Source organism: Frankliniella occidentalis, unplaced genomic scaffold (genome assembly GCF_000697945.3).
Source record: "Frankliniella occidentalis isolate FOCC.00 unplaced genomic scaffold, Focc_3.1 Scaffold53, whole genome shotgun sequence".
NCBI lineage: Eukaryota > Metazoa > Arthropoda > Insecta > Thysanoptera > Thripidae > Frankliniella > Frankliniella occidentalis.
The window spans coordinates 640,762-649,234 of record NW_026267183.1 but is presented as its reverse complement, the minus strand read 5'-3'; the positions used below and the strand labels follow the sequence as shown (position 1 = coordinate 649,234).

Here is an 8,473-nt window from a genome sequence, read left to right as displayed (position 1 = left end):
TTCCTTCCGTCCCCCCTAAAAGGCTCATCTCCACGAAAATGGAAAATGCTGACGCCCAAAGCTTATCGCGCGGGAGGCGTCCTGATGTGATGGAAGGCGCGCGCAAATACAAACAGGCCGTATCACACAGCGTCGCACAAATATATAGTGGGGGGCGACGATAACAAGGAAAATGTGCCCACAAATAGAGCAGGAGGAGACGCGCTCACGACGTTTCCAGACGGAACCACGCCATACAAAATCGAATATCGCCTCACATGGGGAAAAATAGGAGGGGGGGGGGCGTCATATGTCCCACCGCACAATATTTCCTGAGTGTTCAGCGAGTTTCCATCGACAACGGGGCGTCGGAAAAGGCTATATTACCCGTCTGGATTCCGGTCCGACAGGCTGGCAGTGGCAGCAGGGTCCTCACCGGATCACGTGTGCCGCTCCGGCCGGGTCGCGACAAAAAGAGGAAAGAGGAGTGGCCAACATGTGATTAAAAAGTTCGGTGGCGAGAGGAGTTGTTTCGGGTCGAAAGGAATCGGACAGCAGCAGCAGCAGCAGCGGGAAGTTCGGAAGGGCGCTGGTCCATCACGGAGAGGAGGAACAAAAGGCAAAGGCAAGGGATAGGCGGCGGTAGTCCGATAGGCGTCGGACTACAAGCAGAGGACACGAGCACGGCCCGAGCCGTGGGTGCGAGACCCCGTCGTCCTCGGATGCCATCTCACTATCCACTATCCGCATAGTCTCCGGGCGCCGGGCGTGTTCTCCCAGGACCACTATTCAGGATGCTGTCGGGAGTGAGGGAGGGAGGAGAGGCGGGGACCGTCCCCAAGGGCCCCCCCGCGGATGTAGAGGAGTACGTCGGGAGACGTGCTCTGGACCTTGGCGCCTCGTGGCGCGGCGGCGGGCGGCGTGGCGCGGCGCGCACTGGGTCAAGGCGCGCGCGGTAGCCGCACACCACCCGCCCGCTGCCCGGCGGCGTCCCGGGCTGCATTTATCATTCAACGCGAGACTTTTGCGGTAAACGGCGACGCGAGGGGAGCCCCGGCAGCATCCTCGCTCCCGCCCGCTCACCGCTCACTCCCCGCTAGGAGGGTTTTGAGGTCCAAAAATTTTCAGAATAAAATGGGGAAAATTGTAAAAATGTTTTTCAAAAAAAAAGGGAAAAAGTTTTACAATTCAGAAAATAAAAATCTTGAAAAATACTTTTTCGAAAAATTAAAATCCTTACTCCTCGTCCCAGCCCCCTAAAAGCACATTAGGAATGTGACCTGAGTCCCGAGCTCGACTGCGTTACTGCATTGTTGTTGTTGTTATCCCCAGTTACCATACGAGTGTGTTGCCGACGACCGAAATACAAAAATTACCATCAAAACCGATGATAATAAAGTTACCAAGGACGGGGGGCGGTGAGGGTGTAATCGCCGAGGCATGCAAGCAGACCAACACGACAATAAATATATCGCATCGCCTTACGTGCGACAAGTCGCCTGCCGCTCTGTCGCAAGTACACAAGTATCGCGGGGGTCATCATCGGCGCTGCTGTCAGCGCGTCTCGATTGATCAGCATCGAGTTGTACAGAGATGGCCATCGTCAGCAAAAGCGTGGACGCGCCGCGCGACAGTTTGTCCGCAGAAATGGACGTCCCTACCCTAACCTGCTGTGCGGTTTAGTGATGACCGTTGTAGGAGTCTTATCCGCTTTGTCAAGTATAGCAGGCGACATGACAAGCGGGGAAAGGGGTAGGCTAACAACGCAATCGCTCGACGAGTTCGATGCATGTGATGGATAAAATAAGTTATTAGCAGCAGTGTCGATGGTCTCTGACAAGTCATGTGGTGGCCCGACCCGCTGCCCTGTCGCGGCCTGATAAGGCCATGTAAATGCACTGCATGGCGGCCTAAGCCTGTGGCCTGGGCGGCCGCGAGGAGCGCCCAAAGCCTCGCGACGCGCGCCCGCAGCCGCGCCCCCCGGCCCATCGCAAGTGCAATCTCAACGAAGGATTGCGTCGAGGACCGCGTCACCCTTTTCCACTAGATTTTCCGCTGAATTTAGCACACTACGTGGGTTTAGGATGATAACAAATAAATAAAGAGACAACTCTTAAATGGGATGGGGGCCACTTCGCGCACGATACGACCGTGTCCATAATATCCAAATGACATCGAAACGTCTTTTGGAGAAAAGGCGAAAACATGGAAACGACGTGACTTACACCGCCGGCACTGCTCACTAGGCGACTACCGCCCCGCGGCGTGCGTATATGTGTGCCGCCAATGAGAAGTGAGATACGAGCGCGGCTTATCACCGGCTACTGGTGACACTGCTGGCAGATGGTGGCAGGCGCGGGGCCCGGCCAGGCCCGACAGAACTAGCGGCAGAATAACCATCAGCAGCTGCCGGGTTGTTTTCGGTTTTTGCAATACCTCAATATCGCCGTTGCCAATTTCACCAATGCCGATTCTGTCCGAGTGGGCGGGACAAGGATAAGGGGAAAGGAAGGGGGAGGGGGCACTGGGGAGCGTTGAGCGCCGGCCTCCCCCGCCCCCTTCCCTCCCAAAAACAGCAAACCAAGAGAGAACTCAATTTGCCCAATACAGACACAGCACAAGCGGCAGGACAAAGAGCGTGCGCGAGGTCCGGCGTCGGGCCGCCCAGTCTTTTCTGACGGGAGTTTTGGAGTGCTTCAGTCGAGATTTTCTTTGTGGGGTTGCGCACGAAAAAAAGCTTTTGCGGTATATCAGAGAAAAGTCGGAGAGAGTTCATGGAAACCTCCCCTCATCACTACTAATGACCACATTTTGAGCGGCTAGCTTGCCATGGGCAACGATTACGAGGCCCACCGAGAGTAAAGAGCGCACTTATCGTTTCGCGCAAGCGAAATGAAAAATTTTCGTTGCAAACCTCAAGGTGCATAGTGAAAATTTACGTTCCTAGCTGTACTTTCCAGCCCAACGTTGAGGGTTTTCTTCATCGAGCTTTCTTTATAGCTACCTATGGGGCCTCGCCGCCCACTGCACGTAGTACACCGGCTGACATGCAGCCATGTCGTCGTCTGGCCGTTCGACTTTGAACCCCTTCTTCCTGTCCTGCCGTCGCGGCGGACCCGCGGAGTCGGCCGGCAATGCACACCCACTCTTCGAACGCGGCCGGCAACAGCTGACCGGCCCAGCCCGCTCTCTCCACCTGTGCCCCGGGAGGGTGCAAGAAGAGGGACAACATCGCACACCTGTCCACGACCAAAAACAAGTCTAGTACTCACTTTGTGTAACTGACAGGACGCGGGGGGAAGTCCCGCAAGGAGCCTCGCGGCGGTAAACACGTCAGTCTTGAAGTTGTGGCAACAAACAGTCCGACCCCACGCACTTCTTTGGGGGTTCCGATCACTGCGCGGACGCGGATCACTGAGGGTCGTCGTCAACGAAAAATTAAAATTTTAAAAACACACAACTTCATGCGGCTGCGGCGCCTGGACGCGAAGGCTGCCGGATCAACACTGACACTGACGGCAAACCGTGTTGTCCGTCCGTCCGGGGCGGGTCGTGGTCGGTCGTCGGCGGTGCCGGCTCGGCTCGGCTCAGCAGAGCAGTCTCGGCTCGACTCGGCCGGCTCGACTCGTCAGTTCGACTGCCTCGCGCAGCGCGTATCGGGCCGGGGGCCGAGCAAGCGAGCGGCAGGGGCGGTAGGCCGAGCGGGGGCCGAGCACGGGGGGCCGAACAGCGGGGACCGGTGCGCACGCGGTACTGACTGGCGGCGGGCGGCGGCGCGGCCGGCAGCGGGTACGCCAAGCACGCCGGCTGCCGGGCCCCCGCGCCCCACCACGCCGCCGGCGTCTTGAGCAGGGGGGCGCCGCCGCCGGGCGTGGGGCGCTCCCGCGCGGGGCCCGCCTAGGGCGTAGGGCGGCCCCTGCACCTGCACCACTCGCGCGCGCGACTGACGACGAAAACCGATCGACGATATTATAATATGCAGGAAAAGGGGACTCGACGTCGTTTAGAGCAAGCGACGAAAAAATGTAGTCATTCGAAGAAAAGACAAAAATTTCGAATCCAAGGCAGAAATGAGCTATAGTGAATATTTTGATGTTGAAACGAGGGAAATTGTCTCAAAATGGCAAAAAGGTTTTCAAATCATGGAAAAACTTAGCTGGCAAACTTTTACAGTGTGTTGGTTTGAAATTTTGACAGTGTCGTCTCGTCCTGCAGGACATGGCGGGCGCGCGGCCGGCGGCGCCACGCGGTGGGCGCCAACCTGTTGTAGCACGGCACTGTTATTCATTTACAGTTGCGCGCCGACCCGGGGCTGCGTCCGCGCGGCGCGTGGCAAGTGGCGCCAGCGGGGCAAGAGGAGAGAGAGGAGAGAAAGAGAGAGAGAGAGAGGCCGAAAGAGACGGATGCAGCAGCCCGCCCCCATGCCCGTAAGGTGCGATTGACATGGCCCCCGGGTCCGTTTTCGGCCGCTGCGCCGGCGGCGCCAGGCGCTGCGGGCCGGGTCCACCCCGAGGCATAGCGTGGTGCGTGCGCGTGCCGCGGAATGATGTTTTGTCCGAGGCGCGCCAGTCCACGTCATTTTCGTCGAGTGCGAAGGGTGGACCACAGAAAACCGTTCCAAAAGTGTTTCAGATATTCCACCTAAAAAATCTAGATATTCCAAGAATACTCCAGCATAATCCAAAAATATTCTAGATATTCCAAAACTATTCTAGATATTATACATGTTCACTGAAACTCTGAGTGGTCGACCCGTCGGTCGATGCCGCCCCGCGTTGCGCGAACAAGGAAAACCGCGGGGCGTGGCGCTAGCTCCCCCCCCCCGAACCACTCCGGCTGCCCAAAGTTCAAAGGGTGGCGCTGCGGCCGGCGTTGAGCGTCGCGGGAATCAGGTCGTGCAAACAAATCAACAGCAGCCCGACCGCCCCATCTCTCCTCTCTCGCCGCGACTCTCCCTTTCTCTTGCGGGCGGGCCGGGCTCGGAGCTCGGAGCTTGGAGTTCGCGGAGCTGGCCGGAAGGCGGTGTTAAACATTGCTGTACGTACACACTTGCTCGCCCCGTGTGCGCGCGCCGCGCTCTGTGTGCATTGGCCGGGATTCAAATCCCCGCGGAAGCCGCGCGACTTTACACCGGCGCGGCGTGTGCAGCAGCGCGCGCGGGGAGGTTTAATACTCTGCTGGCAGTACCCGCAAGCTTCTCAGAACACTCGGAGCGCTGAGAAATATTACAAAGGGGTTTCAGAGGACGTCGCTCCGAGTGTTGCACTGCCGCTGCCGACACGCCAGCCCCGTGAGTCATTTGCCCCGGTCGCGAGCCCGGAAGGGGTGTCACATACCACCCTTTAGCTCCCGCCAACTCCCACGCGTACTGCCCACGCTATCCACCCCCTATACAACCCACTCTCGCCTGCCTCATGCGGAACCCTTTTATGGGATTCCGCGCACACAACCTGCTGCGCAACGCTTTGTATGCGACGCTCCTTCGACGCCCGCATCCACGGCATCCACCACATCCACCTTTCGCGCTCGTGGCGAGGGCTGTGCCCACCTGTGTTCGGGGCGAGGGGCGTAATAGTGCCGGACTGCCGTCCGACTGACTCACGGCACGGCCATGCCGACGGTCATTATATGGTCGAAGATTAGGCGCGAGACGGCGAGGCTTTATTACCGGCCGGAGTGGCCCGGGGCGGGCACGTGGGCGCGTGGGGTGAGGGGTCCCCCACTCGAAAACTCGCGCCAAAATCGCGCAAAACCCTCGAAAAATTGATCCCAACTCGCACCCTACTCGCGGCAACTCGCTGACTCGGCGACTCGTTGTCCACCTATTTTGGAAGTGGGGAACCCCTCGGCGTGGGCGCATGGCGTGGTGGGTGCAGGAGATGCAAAGCGCGTTCCGAATAGTGTAAGAAAGCCCCAGCGACAAGCACGAGTACACTACATAGCGAGACCGTCTCTAAACTGCCATAGAGCCGTCAAATGGCAGAGGGGTTGAAAGTTTTGGTCCCCCGCGCGCGCGCGCGCGTGTCGCTGTACTGTACTTCGACGTTGACTTGCGCCGGCGCGCAGCGGGTGCAGCCGCGGGGCGTGGGAGCGGCGGCATCCTGGCACGTGCGGAGGCGGCGGGGGCGGCGGGAAGGCGCTTGGAGGGTGGCCAGTCGTGACCGGCCCATGCAAGCCCGAGCCCCAGCAAAAAATCAAAAGAGGCAGGCGTGACCCGCGGCGGCAAAAGACAAGAAAACAAAAGAAGGGCCCCTCCGGGATTTGAACCCGGGACCTCTCGCACCCAAAGCGAGAATCATACCCCTAGACCAAGAGGCCGAGCGTATCAACGTATTGACCGGTGCTGGGGTTCCCCACCGGGGGCCTCGGACTGGCCGGCAGGGCGCGCGCGCTCGCGCGGTCGGAGACCCCGTGGCGTCATGAGAGAGTGAGAGGGCGCCCTTGGCCGGCCTCTCCGTCACAGACTTTGGCCCGCCGGCCTCGGCCACAAGAGCCAGAGCAGAGTCTGCAACTAATCTCATTAACGCCAGGCCACTTTTGAACAATGGAGACGGCGTTCCCTGTCCGAGTGCTGCGTGGTGCTGCGGCACACGGGGCATGTCCTGCTGCTCGGCAGCGCACCTACACTTCGCGCCGCCACCAACCACCCCAATCCCGCTCGACAAGGACGCAATCTTCAACTAACTTGCCTCTTACTTCAAGTTTCTTTTTCCCTTCCCTTCCCGCCCTCCCTAGCTGCCCCCGCTCGCTTCAATCTTCCCGCGGCAAGGTTAGCGGCGCAAGTAGGGCACACGGCGCGGCGGGGTGGCCCGGGCAGGCGCCGCCGGGAGAATAGGCAGCCCATCCCACCCCAGAGCGAGATGTGCGGCAGAGCAGCTCGGCGTTCCTCGGGCCCAGCGCGCTGCTGCTGCTGCTGTTGCTGCTGCTGCTGCTGCTGCTGCTGCTGCTGCTGCTGCTGCTGCTGCTGCTGCTGCTGCTCCGCCACCAAGAGCATGTGCTCTGTCTCAACCCCTTCATGACGGGGCGGGCGGAGGCGGGGGTAGTGAGGGAAGCATAGCGGGCCAAAGTCGGGGCAAGAGTGCCCCCTCGTAACCTGAGCGCAGAGTGGGCTGCTCTATACTCTGCTACCGCGCGCAACTCTAAAGAGCCCGGTGGGCGCCACAGGAGGGCCATGGGTATCCCCAACTGCCTCTAGAGTATACTGTACAGTACAGGGGCTGGAAGGCGAAGGTCACGAGCGAGCCTATACACACACACGCGCGCGCCCGCGCGTGGGCTCCCGTTGCTTCCACCCCTCACCTACTCACACCATACACATACCACTCACACGTTTAGAGAAAGGCGATCCCCATTCGTCCTCTGCACGTCTGTATGTATCTATATATTCACGACCCCCCCCCCCCCACACACACACACACACGAAGGGGATGGAAATCCATTTATCGGCTTTAGTCGGCAGGTGTCGCCCCGTCTTCCCGTTTTCATTACAAACCAAACACGTCGAGACAATTCTCATTACTAGAGTATGAAGTAAAACACTTGATTTTTGGGGGTGTTTGGGAGGAGGAATGGGCGGGAGGGGGGGGTGTTATTTCTAAGATGTTCGTTATATTTTCAAAAAGTATGTAGCTGTCTCGCCGACGAAAGGCGACAGGCATGCATCGCAGCTCACCGTCAGCAGTGTTGGATTGTGACACTTGTAAAAGTGTGACTATACAACCGCGCGGGCGAATCCGTCAACAAACACAAATCTGGAGCGCGCCTCTGGCTCGCTCGGCCCGCGCCGCGTGTACGCCCCTTAAAAACGCGAGCGCGGGTGCGCTCGAGTTAGATGCGGCTCGGTAAGCCGTGGTGGCAGCACGGCCACTGGATGGGGCAGATACCAGCACATCACGAGAGGGTAAGAGAGAGCTAAGTGTAACGTCTTTATTGTGTAACTCTGAACCACCCTTGTTTCCATTATTAAATCATCTAAAGTCCTTGCACTTGTACTCTTCCAATTATTCAGAGCCGGTAGGGTTCACCTAACTTATCTACCTAAGTCTATACTAGCTCACATAAGGCATAGAACTAACTAAGAGCCCTTAAACAACCTAGCCCTTCATCTCTCTATGCTGACGGCAGGACCCTGTGCTGCACCTACCTATATGTAACCGCGCTCGGTCCACCCCTTTCCTTCCACCCCTTTTGTGAAAAATCAATGCCATCAGCTGAGCGCGGGCGCGGCTGCCGGCCCCGCTGGGTAATGCCACTCGGCGCAGAGCCCCCCCCCCCCACCTCCCAACCTAAAATCCCTCTCCATCTCTCCTCCCTTCTCTCCGGCCGGGGTCGACCCAGGCGCCGGGGCCTTTTGCTCAACCCATCCAGCGCCGGCCTCTGCTGTCAGTAGCCACCCGCCCTTGCCCTGTGATCCGAACCCCCTGCGCCGCCCCGCACCCCCACCGTTAAGGCTTGAGTCTTTGACAGTGTAGACTAGGGCTCGTACCCAAACCAC

The 8,473-nt window shown here is 59.0% G+C and overlaps 1 protein-coding gene and 1 non-coding gene across 4 annotated transcripts in view; both read right to left on the bottom strand.

Annotated features, from left to right (window-relative positions):
* Positions 1 to 8,473, bottom strand: part of LOC113210958 (monocarboxylate transporter 9) — a 35,827-nt gene that overhangs the window by 20,316 nt on the left and 7,038 nt on the right. Inside the window, exon 1 of one of the 3 annotated variants that reach the window (XM_026429166.2) lies at positions 3,252 to 3,742. The exons of 1 other annotated variant lie outside the window; for it this stretch is intronic. The gene's annotated coding sequence lies outside the window, so the exon portion shown is untranslated. Of the gene's footprint in view, positions 1 to 3,251; positions 3,743 to 8,473 lie in introns of those variants that run through there. One more of the 3 variants, XM_026429168.2, reaches the window with a different exon arrangement.
* Positions 6,226 to 6,297, bottom strand: Trnap-ugg (transfer RNA proline (anticodon UGG)). The gene has a single exon. It is a non-coding gene; the product is annotated as a tRNA-Pro (tRNA).